We start from the raw sequence: 16,165 nt of genomic DNA, 5'->3' as shown, positions 1-16,165 counted from the left end.
ATAGCTTCCAAAATTATTTACTGTATTCATCATTTTAAAACTGCGGGTTGAGGGGACAGTTGTTGCTTAAGGTGGACACAGTCTCTGTTTTACAAGCTAAAGAGAGTTCTGGAGATCAGTTGCAGAGCCTGAACTACTGAACTACACACTTCACAAGGGTTAAAATGGCAAATTTCATGTTGTTTTGCTAAAATTTTCTTAAAAGTAGAGGACTATGTCCAACTCAGAGTATGAGAAATAGTCTATGTTTATAGTATCATGAATCAACTGCTGATTAAATTCTTTCATTTTTTTTCGTTTGTGAGATGGGGTCTCACTTTGTTGCCCAGGATGGCCTCAAACGTCTGTGTTCAAGCAATCATCCTGCCTCGGCCTCCTGAGTAGCTGGAACTACAGATGTATACTGCCATGCCTGGCTCTGACTCAGTCTTTAAACATTTGCAAAGCATCTGTGCTGTATCAGTGACCACGCGCCTGGGTTCACCAAATGCTGAGGGCTAGTGTCAAATTGATTTAGTCAGTAAGCTAATGATTCAAAAATCACTCAAGGAATGGCTAACATTGGTGTTCCTACTCTGGGAGGAGTTATACAGTCATCCCTGGGCGTCCCGGGGAGACTGGTCTTCAGGAATACCAACCAAGATCCATGGATGCTCATGTCCCTCACATAAAATGGTGTAGTCTTTTCATACAGCCTATTCACATCCTCCTATATGTTAACTCATCCTTAGATTACTTATCATATCGAATACCATGCCCTGCCAAAACTTTTCATTCACATGGATTCAGTGTTGTATTTGATGCACAGCAAGTTCAAGTCTTGCCTTTTGGAACTCTCTGGAATTTTTTAAATGCTATTTTTATAATATTTATAATTTTTTATTTGTAATCTTTTGACCTGCAGTTGGTTGGATCCATGGTCGGGCTCTGTGGGAGCAGAGGGTAGACCACGTCTGCCTGGGTCCTTCCTGAGCTCAGCTGTTGTCTGCGTAAGATGGTCCATGCTCTGACGGGCACCCCTAGAGAACTCGCCCGTGGAAGCCCTGGCCCAGCCCTTTGAAAAGTGGCCGCATTTGGAGAGCATTTGTGAGGTGAAATGACCAGTGTCCTAAATAGGACATCAGGACACAGACTCAACAACCACATGAGGACTCAGGGAGAAGATGGCATCGGCCAGCCAGGGAGGGCGGACTCAGGAGGAGCAGCCCTGCCCAGGTAAATCTGGCTTATCGTGGGTTTTCAGCTCCCAGAATCGTGAGAAAATCAAAGCCTGGGGTTGGAGCCCCAGTCTGTGGCTTAGAGGGTGGCGGCTGCCGCAGGCAGGTTGGGGCTGAGGCGAGGACCCCTTCAGAGCCTCTCGAGGTTGGCATCGCCTGACTTGGTCCTTGAACGACCGGCCCCTTCACCCCCATCTCTCATTCCCCAAGCTGGCCTTTGGCCTTCCTGTAACAAACTCTCAGGAAACAGGGCCAGACTTCAGCCTGATGCCACCGTAAACCAGCAGAAACCTGTTAGGAGCTTCTGTGGGTCCCGCCCGCCCCGCAGGCGAACATTCCAGCGTTCACCTGTGTCCCCACCGAGCCTCTGACCTGAGCCCGCACCTCCTTCCTCCCTACCCGACTCTAGGTTCACCTGGACTGAAAGGTCACTTGAGATTCAGCTGAAGCTGAATCAGTGACAGCGTCTTCTCCTGTTTATTTCCACCTCCAAGAAGGGCAATTATGAAATTTCTCTCAGCTACAAGAAAAGCCATTAGGATCATCCTCGCAGGCCTTGGAGGATGCTGAAGCACGCCCCAGGGGTGTGGAAGGGAATTAGCATTTCCATTAATATTGGTTAACGGCATTAATATTTATGGAGCACCCTTCCGTGCCAGGCACTGCGCTGGGTGCTGCAGATCTCGGGTTGGCACCAAGAAACTGGGTGCCCAGCTCAGCGGAGCTCGGAGTCTCCTGAGAACCAGACGCTAATGAAACAAAGATGCCCCAGGCGAGAGGAAAGGTCTGGGAGGGATCAGCATGTGAGAAGGACACAGGGGGCATCCAATCATGGCGGGCTCCACGGGTGGCTGCTCAGACCCCTAAATTAATGATTAAAGCCATGGAGAGCCCTTGAATGTTCTTAAAAGCAGCTTTGTTGAGGTGAAGCTTATTCATGTAAAGTTTAGGGATGCAGTGATTCTGTGCATCCATAGATAACATGCAACGCGCATCCTGGTAAACTCCAGGATGTTTTGGTTTTGTATGGGTGCTGGGGATTGAACTCGGGCCACTTGACCACTGAGCCACATCCCCGCCCTATTTTGTATTTTATTTAGAGAGAGGGTCTCACTGAGTTGCTTAGCGCCTCGCTTTAGCTGAGGCTGGCTTTGAACTCGGGATCCTCCTGCCTCAGCCTCCCGAGCCGCTGGGATTACAGGCACGCCCCACTGCACCCAACTCTAGGATATTTCTGTCACCTCAAAAAGAACCTGGTAGCTATCTGCCCCCATTCCCCATGCCCATGACTCCTAAGCAACCACAACTCCATTCTCAGACTGTGTGGATTTTCTTATTTGGGAAATTTTACATAAATTGAATCTTACCACATGTGGTCCTTGGAGACAGGTTTCCTTCACCAAGCTCAGTGTTTTCGGGGTCCGTTTGTACCTGAGCGTGCTGTCAGTGCTTCTGACTTTCTCGCCGTCAAGGTTCCATTGTAAGGATGGACCGCATCTGCTTATTCACCCAGGCCCTGATGGACATCTGGGTTGCCTCTACCTTTGGGTCATTATGAACAATGCTGCTGTGACCTCCGGCGTTCCAGGTTTTGTGTGATGTCTGTTCAGGGCCGTGGGATCGCTGGACCAATAGCTGGATCACTCGACGACCCGCCATGCTGTTTTCCACAGTGGCGGCACCGTGTACGTGCCACCAGCCGGGTTGTGGGCTCTGGTGGATCCGTGAACTCACTGGCGCTTGTTCTTGTCTGACTTTTTGGTTCCAGCTGTTTGGTGGGTGGCAAGCGGTCCCTCTTGGCCTTGGAGTGGTTTGGCCATGGGGGGAGCGGAACTTTGCGTTCTAATTCGGTGGTCCTCATATCTGAGCACGCACCTGCCTCCCTCCAGGGTTGTTTGCACAGAGGACAGAGCCCTGCCTCCATTTCTGACTCCGTGGGCTGGCGTGGCTGAGAATTTGCATTTCCAGAATTCTCCAGTGAAGCAGATTCTGCTGGTCCAGGGACCACACTTTGAGAACTACTGGGCTACACTGCTGGGACAGGACCTGGGATTGAACTGTGTCAAGAGGTGAGTGAGAGGTGAGGGATGAGAGGCGGGAGGACGCAGGGGAGGAAATGTGGGAAAGGAATTGTAGGCTGGGGGAAACCGAGTCAAGACCTGCCCGGGTAAAATGCGACAGGACGAATCCACACACAGGTGTTCAGAGAGCTTCATTTGTTCCTGCCTGAACTCGAGAGCAACCAAGATCAACAGGTCAATGAATCAACGAAATGGCACCTCCAGGCAAAGTGTGGGATTCCGTAATAGAAAAAAAAAAATTATGAACCCAAGAAAACACTTGGAGGAGACTTAAATAGATATCGCTAAGTGAAAGATTCCCCTTCTGGAAAGGCTACATGTCCTAGGGTGGCAACCATATGATGTTCCCGAAAAGGCAAAATTCGGGGTACAGCAAAAGACCAGTGGTTTCCAGGTTGGTGGGGAGGGTGGGATGACTAGATGGTACGCAGGCGAAGCTTAGGGCAGTGAACCTACCACGTGGGATCCTAGAAGGGTTGCCCTGTGGCTGGGTGCTTGTCAAGGCCTGGAGAAGTACAAGCCCAAGAGCGAACCCCAAGAGTGAGCCCCGAGAGCCAACGCTGGACTTTAGTCATGATGACATGCCAGTACCGGCTCAGGGATCATGAGCATCATGCCAGTCGATGCCCGATGTTGATAACGGGGAGCCCGAGGGTGGGAAGGAGGTGTGCGGGAACCCCCTGCTTTCCATCCAGTTTCCCCACAAATCTCTTCTCATTAAAAAGCAGCAGGAAGACTGCAGAGAGAGACGGGGGTTTCGGGGAGGTTGGCCTCTAAGGGTCGGGGTTCTCCAGGGCACAAGGAGAGGACCCGCCTTGGCGTGAAGTGCCCTCCTTATGGTGCAGCTGGTGAGCAGGAGGCAGGACAGTCCAGACCCAGGGAGGCCACACACAGGGAGCCCCAGTCTGAAGACAGAAGGAATTTCGAACTGGTGGTTTCTGCTCCTTCCTGCAGCGAGAAAGGAGGCAAAACCATTTTCTTAAAATGAGGGTGGAAGCGGGAGAGGAGGTGGACAGGAGGCTTGGAAGGAGGTGTTGGAAGAAGTTACTGATCTGAGGAACCCCACAGGTGAGCAGGAGAGTGGAGCGCCTCCAGTGCCTGGACGCCTGCATTTGGAAACCTGCCGCTGCCACCCACCACCACCAGAGGGCGCCCTCAGAGGCCCCGGGGCACCCTTGTCCCCATCACTCAGGTCCCAAGGCAAACCCAGCTCCAGGGTGTCAGGTGGAACCCTTTCCTCCCTGAGGGGGAGGCAGCCTCAGGCACAATTTATCAACTTACCATGTAATTCCTTTTTTTAAAATTTCATTTTTATTTAGCTTTTAATTTTTTACAGACTGCATTTAATTCATTGTACACAATGGGGTACATCATTTCGTTTCTATGGTTGTGCACAATGTAGATTCACACCATTCATGTAATCATACATGTACATAGGGTAATGATTTCTGTCTCATTCCACCATTTTTCATACCCCCCTCCCTCTCATTTTCTTCTACGTATTCTAAAGTTCCCCCATTATTCTCTCATTCCCCACCCCCCACCCCCATTATATATCATCCTCCATTTATCAGGGAAAACATTTAGCCTTTGGTTTTTTGGGCTTGGCTTATTTCACTTAGCATGATATTCTCCAGTTCCATCCATTTATTTGCAAATGCCATAATATTATTCTTCTTTATGACTGAAGAGTATTCCATTGTGTATATCTACCAGAGTTTCTTTATCCATTCATCTGTTGAAGGGCATCTACGTTGGTTCCACAATCTGGCTATTGTGAACTGAGCTGCTATAAACATTGACGTGGCTGTGTTACTGTAGTTTGCTGATTTTAGGTCCTTTGGGTATAAACCGAGGATAGGGTAACTGGGTCAAAAGGTGGGTCCATTCCAAGTTTTCTTAGGATTCTACATTGCTGGTGGAGTTGCAGATTGGTGCAACCACGTGATTCTTGTTTTCACAACTTTTTCTCCTCTTCGAGGCCCAGAGGGTGGGGTCAACACCTTGATAACATTTTCTACCAACTCTTTGAAACTGTTCACATTGTATGAGTATTTTCTCAGGAATCCACGTATCTGACTCTCATTCATTAATAGGGTGAAATGTTTCCTTGACAGCAAATTTGCAGTTTGGAAAAGGCACCTCCTCAGCTCCAGTGTTGGGGGAGAGTTTGTTGTTTGTGTTTGAATGTATTTCGATCAAAGTGAAATTCAATAGAATTATAGAATTGACCGTTTCTGGGTGAACAATTTTGGTGGCATTTAGCACAGTAAACAGGCTATGCAGTCACCAATTTTCAGTCCAGTTCCAGAACTTTCTCAGCAGCCCACAGGGAAACCCACACTTGTGAGAAGTCATTCTCCATCCCTCTCCCTCCTGTGGACAGGGCATCTATCTATAAGGATTTACCCATTTGAGGTGTGTGGTAAAGATGGAGTCACGTACTGTGATACGGGCTCTTCGTGTCTGGCTTCTTTCCCTCTGCACCACCTTTTCAAGATCTGTCCATGTTCTTCCAAGTATCAGTATTCTGCTCTTTTCATGCCTGAATGGTATTCCACCATTCGGACAGACCATGTTGTATTTATCCATTCATCTGCTGTCAGGAACTGGACCTGGTTCTGCCCCTTGGTCCTTGGGGACAGTGCTGCTGCTAGCCTGAATGTGGGGTGCCCGACTGGCCAAGCGTACACTCCCCACTCTCTACTCCCTTTTCCTGGAGACCCGCTCCCTCTGCTTCCTCAAAGTCTGCTGTGGCTGGGACAAGCAGGTCTCTCAAAGTCCCCGCTTCACCCCCAGCCTAACCCCATCCACCTGCCCCACCCAGCAAGTCCCCACTGAAGCCCTCTCTGACCCTGAGCAGGAGACGGCGTCAGAGATGCCCTGCCACTCTTGGGGAATGTTTCCTGGTCCTTCTCCGTGCCACTGAAGCCAGTCTCTTACCTATGTGTGCGGGGGGATGGGCAGCATGAGCAAAATTATTCTGTGCACATCCGTCACTCAGTAATTTGCTTGTTCTTAATACCACCTCTGGGTATTCCGGCCACATTGGTCCACACAGATGTGCCTAATTATTTTTTTGTGGCTGCAAAGCAGTCCCTAGTCCACCTTCCCAGCACCATATTTAGGGCAACTCTGTTTTCCATGACACCAAGTAATTTTGCAAAAAACATCATTTAAATGCTTCCTCATGTAAAAGTGCTTCTGCTTCCCCTGGGCTGATCCTGGGAAGTGGTCTCTGCCACTGGATCTGTGCATGTGTACTTTTAATAGAAACCACCGATCGTTCCCCACGATACCTTGTCCGACACTGTTCCAACTCACTCCAGCAAGCGTCTCCTCTGCACTTTTGCCAACATTCTACATTACCTTTGCGTTTTTGCAGAGCTAATGGGGGAAATAGTGTTTAATGCTTGTTCTCATTTGCATTTCCCTGATTACCAAGCACATAATTGTTTTTAGATTGGGCTCAAACAGCGGCTTTCAATGAGGAGCAATTCCCCCCTCGAGGGACACATTGGCAATGTCTACAGACGCTCTGTTGTCACGGGGGTGGACGGCACCGCTGGTGTCTGTTGGGTAGAGGCTATAGATGTTGCCCAGTGTCCTCAAGTGCACCTGAAAGCCCTCATGCAAAGGAAGTCCATAGTGCCAGCAACGAGGGGGAAAGAAAAGAGTGTGTGTTAAACACCGTAGCGGTCTCTCCAACAAGTAGTGGGGGAAGTTGCCCTGAAGTTACCTGCGTGGTTTCTAGAGGACAAGGTGAGGCATTTCTCAGCAAAGCCTCCCCTCTTTCCTCGTGCATTGGAGGGATTCCCTCGGGAGCCGAGGACTTAGGCCACACCGGGGAGAGGACACCTTTTCGGAGGTGGTCAGCAATGTGATCGTCTGCGTGTGGTTTTTAGCTCCAGCCTCAAAGGACAGGAGTCAGGAGTCGCCAGGTCACACCACGCAGCTGCCCAGCCCACCCCAGCTTCTCCCTACAGTCTGGCAGGTCTCCATGTCTGGATCATTCCAAACCCCCTCGCCTCCTGGGCCCCTCCTGGACTTCACCGTCCGTTATTCTAAAATGCCAGTTCAAATTATTCAATGTTTTCTGCTGTGTAATGAAAATCTATTCCCCTCAAAGTTCCCCCAAATCATTTTAAGAGCAAGAATTAACTGTTCGGGAAATAAATATTTATGCATATTACTGCTGACCTCTGCCTCCCTGCAAATTATAAAGGGAGGTACTGAACCAACTCTACCAAAATAAATAAATAAATAAATAATTAAAAAAAAACTCACAAACCTCAAAAGCAAATTTCATTGCATAAAATCCCTAGGATTAACATCAATGAGCAGGAACTTGGAAAGGGTCCATCTTCCTCATTTCCTTTAATAGAATTCCACAAATAATCAAAAGAACAAACATTAATAAAGGAACAATAATGAGCCAAACTATTTGTTCCTTCATGAGCTTTGTTAATAATTCTTGTACATATGCCAAAACTCATTTTACAGTGATGGACTAATAAAATGAGATGGCTGACAAGAATTCAGTAGGTTTCAGCCTTTCGTTCCCTTCGGGAGCACAAGGGAAGCATCAGTAGAGGAAGAGGGTGTGGAGACCTGCTGACCCAGATGTTGCTGTGTTGCATCACCCCATGCTGCAGCTAGACCATGCAGAGAAGGCTAGTGTCTCTCTATGCCATCAAGCCCTGTGCCCTGATCCTCTAGCTTGATCTAAGACAGTCACTACTTCTTCTTTGAGAAATGCAAGTCTGGGTGGGGTAATGCTAGAAGAGGCAGCAGCCTCCCAGTATTAGTCTATTTCGTGTTACTATAACGAAATACCCAATGCCAGATACCTTATAAAGAAAAGAGGCCAGTTTAGCTTACAATTTTGGAGACTGAAAGTCCAATATCAGGCAGCCCCCATCTGTTCAGCCTCTGGTGAAGGCCCCATGGCAGCAGAGAACTGGGAAGGGAAATGGTGACTTGCAGGAAGGGCCAAGCACATGGTCTACAACATCCCATTCTCCAGAGAGCTAACCAGAACCCCAAGAAAGCTACACTGATCCTTTCCAGGGGCACACCCCTGATGACATAATCACCTGCTGCTAATCCCTGCCCTTAAAGTTCTCACCACCTCCTTACACCTCTACGCTGGGACCACGCCTTCATCAATGCACCCTTGGGAGAGCAACCATCAAAAAACCAGGCTGGTCTCACCTGTGTGTAAACTCACAGTTGTTAAACTATCAGTCGTCGGGAACCTTCCTGAATCTCTCTAGTATTTCTCATTGGTCAATTCCTCAGATACTTAAGCACCTGGGGTAAAATGAAGGCTGACACGCTCTTCATTTCCTTGTGGTTCTACTGTGCTTCCCACACACCTGCTCTGATTTCAAGATCAGGGCATTTCTCCACCATGCAACTGGACTAGGCTGTACGAGGGATGTTAGCTGGTGCGCATGTGTCCCTCCAGGTGGGCTTGCTTCCTGAACTTAGGTCATTCCCATGAGAAGAACATGCTCAGGCATCACACTGATTTCAGAAGAAGACACAGGAAGTGAACCTGATCTGAACCCAGCTCATGGCATGAACTAACACACATTCATTGTGTGCTCAAAATGGCGGTGCAAAGGTGAACAGGTTTAATGAAAGGGGGTTTCAGCGTGCAAGGAGTTCCTGGTTAAGTGAGGGAAGAGACTTGCAAACAGCTGAAGAACATAGAGACAGGTGCAGCTAAACCATGCAGAGAAGACTAGTGTCTCTCTAGGCCATCTAGGTCACCAAGGTACTGAGACAACACTTGAAGCAAGGTTTATTTTGGCTCATGGCTATGGAGATTTCAGACCATGATTGGTTTGGACCTGTGGTGAGGCAGACCATCATGGCAGGAGAGCATAGTGGAATAAATCTTCTCATCTCATGGCAGACAGGAAACAAAGAGGGAGACAGGAAGGAGCTGGAGTACCCATACCCACTTGAAGGGTGCACCCTCAATGATCTTACTTCCTCCTACGAGTTCCCGTCTCCTAAAGGTTCCACCATCTCCCAACCACCAAGGGCTGGGGCCAACCCTTCAACTCAAGGGCCTTTGGGGGACATTTCAGATCCAAACTACTGTCTCTGTATTTTTTTTCCTCAGGACCCAGCAGAGAGGACCACAGAGACTGGAGCTTATAACGTTTCCTGCTCTGACCCCCTACTCTACCTCTTCCATAGCTTCAGAAAGCTTGACCTGGTTCCATCTTTAAGTCAAAGGCTTTTGGATTTAGAGTAAAATCTAGCGAGTTTTGAAATCCAGGCTTGGTGGAGATCATGCGCCTTGAAGTTTGAATGGAAGGTTTCCAACTGCTGGCAGGAAAGATTTAGTCTCTCTGGATCTTAAACTTGACATATGAAACGTGGGGATTTTTTTTTTTTTTTTTGGACTTGTCATAAAATTGAATTAGTTAACAACTTTTTAACACATTGAATGATTTCCCATTAACATCCTGACATCCAACCCCTCTAAAATCAATTAGAAGTCAACATTATTGGTTCTCAGCCTGCTCACCAACAGGTGGCGCAGGGAGTCGAGCAAGCTGTGATTCTGGGGAGTGGGCCCCAGTCTCCACCGCACCCTAGTGTCAGCACCTCAGCCCGCTGCCTGCCTGCTCCGGGGGACGTTGAAGGTTAAAGCCCCCAGGTGGTCTGTGGCCAGGTCCTTCCCTGTGTCCACCTTCCCAGGCAGCGATGCCCACGCACAAGGAACTCCAGCAAGATCCTCAGGCAGCCGTATCCCTCGACCGTCCTGCTGCCTGCCCCGCTGGCTGAACAGAGCTTTGGGTTTTAGTCCACTGACATTCTGTCGTTTGAGTCTGAGTGGTCTCAGTTCACCCTTCTGTCCTTCCTGTGTTTCTTTCCTTCTTCCCAATTCTTTGCTGACTCTTAGGCGTTGTCTGTCTGGAGGATGTGATTTTTTTCCTCCATCCCTGGTCCGCCTCTCTCCACACGGCCTTGAAGTCAAGTCTCCTCAGACAGTTCTAGCATTTTCTAAGGTTGTGATTTCATTTGCTCTTGTTCTGATTCGGAGTTGAGTTTTTCTTCTGCTACTTCAAAGTCTCCCCCTCGTTTTCAGGGTCGGCCTCAGATTCTTTGGTGAGGATTGTGGAATGGTTTCTGCTTGGTTGTAACGGGGTGCAGGGTGGGACGAGACACAACTCTGGCTCTATTTCTCTGCCACCTGCCCCTAGTCTCCAAGCTCCAGCCAGACTGAATGACCAGCAGACCCCCGGCCCTTGCACACACTTCCTTTGTTGAAAAGCCTCTCTTGCTGAGTGACTATTCATTCTCAGCTCAGGTCACCTCTCCTGGGAAGGATCTCCTGGTCCCAGAAAGCACAGACCCCTCTGCCCTGCCTGGGGTTTCATGCAGGTATTTTATCACCATGACAAAAAAGCTGACTAACACACATGACCATAGCTTCCTCCAAATTTGTGGGATGCAGGTGTCTGTAGGTTTTTCATTTGTTGAAGAAAAAATCATACAAAGGAATAAAACTAAATAGCATTTAGCTCTCCATTTACCTGAGGGTCTCCCGGGGGTCCTGATTCATGAGCCCCTTTCACAGGGATTTGTAGCCATAGGGCACCATTTTGGGAATTGTAAGCCTGTTGCAATTTTTTCTTGGTGTATCTGTCAGGGTTGAGTCAGGGAAGCAAGCAGAGTTACCGCGAGTATTATGGGATAAGGGATTTATTGTTGATACTGTCTTTACACACATGTGGAGTGCACTGGGGAAATGAACGGTTGGAAGATAGAGCTGGGAGGTCGTAGAAAAGCCACTCGGGCTGTCCCTGCCCCCCACACCCTGCCACCCCAGGCTGTGGAGAGTGGTGACAGAGGATGGGAGAGCAGTGACTGAGATCAGGGTCTCTGATGACCTCATGGCTGTAGCCTGCCCGGTGCCTGGGAATGTTCCTGTGCAAGGGCACAGGATGCTCAGCTGCGGAGGCAATGCCCTGCATGAGGAGGCTATGCAAGAGTCCCGCCAGCTCTGACCTTGATCTCAGGCACAGCTCCCGGGAAGGAAGGTATTCTTATCCTAGACAGTCACAATGTTTCATCAGCTCTGCTGCTCCTATTCCTGCCCGCTTTACAGTAACTTTAAACAATGGACCTTCTTGAGAGCTACACAGAGCTCCTGACATTGCACTTTGCAACTGTGGATTGCAGCTACGGAAAAGCTATATAGATGTCCTGGTTTCTATAACTTTCCTGAATACAAAGAGTAATGCTTGCATAGCCTTTAACCTGATAATGAGACATACATAAATAAAGACTGCTGGCATAACTCTTTAAATCTGCATCTCCATCAGAGGGCAGACCTCCACCTGATCCCAGCTTAATCTTCAAAGTCTGTGTTTGTGAGTCTTTATTTTTCTAATCCCCCTTCACCCCTCACAGGAACCACGAGTTTGGCCATGCTGGTCGAGGCAGTTGGTGGCCCATATGGGGAAGTTGGCTCCTGCAGGAAAATTCAGAGTAGGCCCTAGTCCTAACTGCAGGGGGCCCTGGTCAGTGGGCTGTGGGCACCTGCACCTCATGTGGCTGCTGACTCTCTGGACCAACAGCCAAGAGTCTGCAAAAGAGCAGAGTCATGGAACCCAAAGCATGTGACCCCCAGGCTGCGTGAAGGAGGGTGAGGAAGCACCTCAGATCTGTCCACCTCTACAGCAGACTATGACGACTTTCCAATGCCCCCACTTCCTCTTCCCACCAACTCTGACAGGAAGTTCCTGGGGCAGGGGCTTCTGGGACATGTAGTTCTTGGGTTCAGCCTAGGGTGTCACTCAGTACTGCACACGAGGGTATGATGAAGAAAGATTTTAAGTTAAAGTACTTCAAAATTGACTATATAAGCCTTTATCTTATGAAATATACAGAAAATGTTGGAGCTTCCCAATTAGCTGTACAAAAGTTTAATTCATTTACAAAAAATTCAAAAATAAAAATTAAATATTGACATATAAATTAAAATTCAACGATTCACCCTACTCTTAAAGGTAGACAAAAATTGGTTTGATGCTTGAAATTCTTGAATCTTGAACATAAAATCAATCAACTGGGGCTGGAGTTGTAGCTCAGTGGTGGAGTGCTTGCCTAGTGTGTGTGAGGCACTGGGTTTCTCTCTCAGCATCACCCATAGATAAATGAATACAGTAAAGATCCCTCAACAACTAAAAAAATTTTTTAATCAACCAACTAATCATATATGCACACATGTATATATATATATATGCATGTGTCTATTTATGTATATATACATACAGGAAATCAGTTGATTTAACTTATATTTAAAATTCAGAGTTCCATGTGTTTCTCTTCTTTGAACAATGGTCCCACATTAATAATTATGAATATAATATATAGTAATACATATTATAGCTATTATACATATATGGGACCACACACACACATATACATAAATATGTGCTATAAAATTTTTTAAATGTTTTACTGAATTATTTAGAGGTCCCAATCTGAGACATGGTAAGATGGAACAACGACGTTCGCCATCTTGGCCACTTTTACATAGACACCCCGTGGCCTTAGGCACATTCACACTGTTTGTGGCCATCACCACCATCCACCTCCAGAACTCTCTCTGTCTTGCAGAACAGAAGCTCTGCACCCACTGAACACCCCCTCCAGCCCCTGCCCCAGGCCACACGGTCCCACCTCCTGTCTCTGGAGAGGCGGCTGCTCCGGGGGCCTCCGCATGAGTGGAATCCTTGCTATCTGTCCTTTGGAGGCTGGCTGATTCTGCTCCAGCACCTTGGTGATCGCCATGCTGTGGCATGTGTGTTAGAATTTCCCTTCTCTTCAAGGCTGATTAAGATTCCACTTTAGGTAGAGATCTCATTTTGTGTATCCATTACAAAACAAGGACCAGCGGACACCTAGGCTCCTGCCACCTTGTATGGGAATGCAGCTGTCATGAGCGTCAAGGAGGAGTCAATGAGAGTAAATTTGGTCCAAAATCAATTGGCTTTTATTTGATGCTAATCACACAATTATTATGGTTATTTAAACTTTAGTCACACCAATATCACACATGACTTAATTACTATAAGCCCCGAATAAGACTCACTCCTTACTGAGATCCGTTCCTAAGGTCCACTCCTATGTGACGTGTCTTGAGTTGAAGGGCAGCAACTCCCAGAGGTCAGTCAGGGAGAGGGCTCAGGAGATCTCGCTGGGGAGCTCCCTCCGGCCGGAGTCCTGATGGGCGAGGACGATTGGAAGGGGAAGGAGGGCGTCAAGGTCACGGCAGGCAGGCCAGGCGGAGACGTCTCAGGCAGGATGCACACGGGCAGCTCCGCTGTGGTGGAAGACGAGGCAGCTCTGCGGTCACCTCCACAGGAACGTCTTGGTCACGGTGAGGACGACGGATGTTCCAGCAAAAAACGAGCAAGTCAGTGAGCCTCCTCCAGGCTTGGCGCAGCACTGGCGTCATTGGTGGAAAACGGAGACTGGCGCTGGGCTCAACACGAGTCCTCTTAAATCCTTTTTATCAGACCCTGCCAGCTGGTCTTGGTCAGGGGAAGTCAGCTATCTTACTCGGGGTCAGTTGCACATGTCTCCAGCTTGGGGCAACGTCAATCTTATCTTGGGGCAGCACCACATCACATCATTACCTCATTACAGCACAGAGCACTCAAGTTACTTTTTGCAAGTTACACAGCACACAGAATGTCACACATTTAATTTTGCTCCTTACACAAGCACCTGCTCACATCCCTATGTTCAGCATTTTAGAGTGTGTGCCCAGACATGGGGCGGCTGGACCCCGTGGTGACCCCATTTTAGTTTTCTGAGGAACTCCCACAGTTTTCCACGGTGGCTTCTTCCTCCTACATTCTACTCACAGTGCACAATCAACTGATTCTTTTAAAAAATAAACATTGTGGTTTTTTTTAAGTGACCTGCTAAGTGTGAGGACTGTGCACTGCCATCTCCTAGCCTTCCTCCAAAGCTGCACGCTGCAGAGACAGACGGCATGAAGACCGGTCACCCTGTGCTTTCCGTAATGCCAGTTTTTAAAATACAAGGAAATCTCGATGTGCCATTTTTTGATACAACGACTGCGATTTATGGATCTAGTAAAGAGCTGCTGGAGACAAATTTGAAGACTCCTGATTTCTTTTTATTATCCTATTTAACTTATATTTAAAATTCAGAGTTCCATATGTTTCCCCTATTTGAACAATGGTCCCCACATTAAGCCATGCCTAAGGACGGCGACCACTGAATATGATACAATTAAAAACCACTTTAAACTGCATAATGGTCAATTATGCCTCAGTGGCCTATGTAATCCCACAAGTGACAAAAAGGACAGAGGAGAGGTGGCCACAGCACCCAGGCCCCACTAGCTCGTAGGTGGACTCACTCTAGGTACACTCAGAGGCTTTTAAATGGCTCTGATTGAAAGTAATAAAAACACTGAAATAGTAAGCTTAATGTTCATTTTTATCACTGAAAAGGAAATATGCTCCATGTTCATTTTTAGCCATTTATACTCCCCTACATATTTTTGAGCCCCTGTGGGTTTATGGAAATGGGTTGGGAAATGCCGATTTAATCTTAAATCTTTATCCATAAAAGTGATGTTGAAACTGCTCTGGAACAATCCTTAAGCTTAACCCATGCTTCCTTCTGCAGAATCAGATGAGAGGAAAGGTTCCGGGGGACTTTCTGGTGTCAGGAGGGCGGGGAGGGCGTTTCATAGGGTCTGAGGCTGTGAAGGAGCCCTTTGTATCCATGGATTCCGTGCCTGCAGTTTCAACGTAGTGCAGACTGAAAATATTCCCTAAACAGTGGGGTCAGGTATGACACGCTAGCTTCCCTGAACCACTTCTAGGCTGGGCACTACCCCGTGGGAGGGGTCGGAGCCAGTCACGGAGCTTTCTGGATGCTGGAGTCCTCGGGGGACACTTGCTTTCCAGATCACTCGTGCATTTGACTCTGCAAACTCCTCTTCCAATAAATGCTAATGAACATCCCAGGGACTCTGAGGTCCTCAGCGTCCACCCTCCCCAGAGCCAGGCAAGGGAGTCACATGGATCTCAAAACTGGATCACCTTCGGCCACGTGTGTCCAGTGCTCAGGAGTCCATCACAACCCAGCTGGTCCTTGAGCGACCGCTCTAGAGCTGGGTACACATTTGCAAACCTCAAACTTGCAATGCAAAAATTAAACACTATTTTATTAATTAAACTTGGCTTCTATTCAAACCTCTACTCCTGCAGAGAGGAGAAAGCTTACACTAGGCACCAGTTTTCTATTGTTACATAAATAATCAATCCAAATCTTAGAGACATAAAAACATTTATCCCTGTGTGTGTGTGTGTGTGTGTGTGTGTGTGTGTGTGTGTGTGAGATGCAGGGGATCAAACCCAGCAACACAGAGGTTCTACCACTGAGCCACATCCCTGGTCCAGCATTAATTTTTTTACCTCTCATGGTTTTTGTGGGACACGATTTTGAGGCAGGTTGGGGATAAGGGCTCCAGGTGTCTCATGGAGACTAACAGTGCCTGGACCTGTAACTTCACAAGAGGAAAGGAGGGTCTGGAGAACCTGGACCCACATCTCTCTCCATCCATGCATTCCCACCACCTCTCCAGGCGGACTGGTTGAGCTTCCTGGAAGCATGGCAGTCCCTGGGCAATCAGGCTGCCTTACCTGGTGGTGAAGCCTTCAGATGAGGTACTGTGGCAAGTCGGAGGACACTGCAGCATTACCTCTGAACCACGACCTAGGAATCACAGGTCACCTCTGCTGCATTCTATGGGTTAACGAGCAACTCAAAGCCCTCCAAGATTCACAG

This window comes from Sciurus vulgaris (assembly GCF_902686455.1).
Source record: "Sciurus vulgaris genome assembly, chromosome: 18".
NCBI classification, from domain to species: Eukaryota; Metazoa; Chordata; class Mammalia; order Rodentia; family Sciuridae; genus Sciurus; species Sciurus vulgaris.
This window is presented reverse-complemented; position numbering follows the sequence as displayed.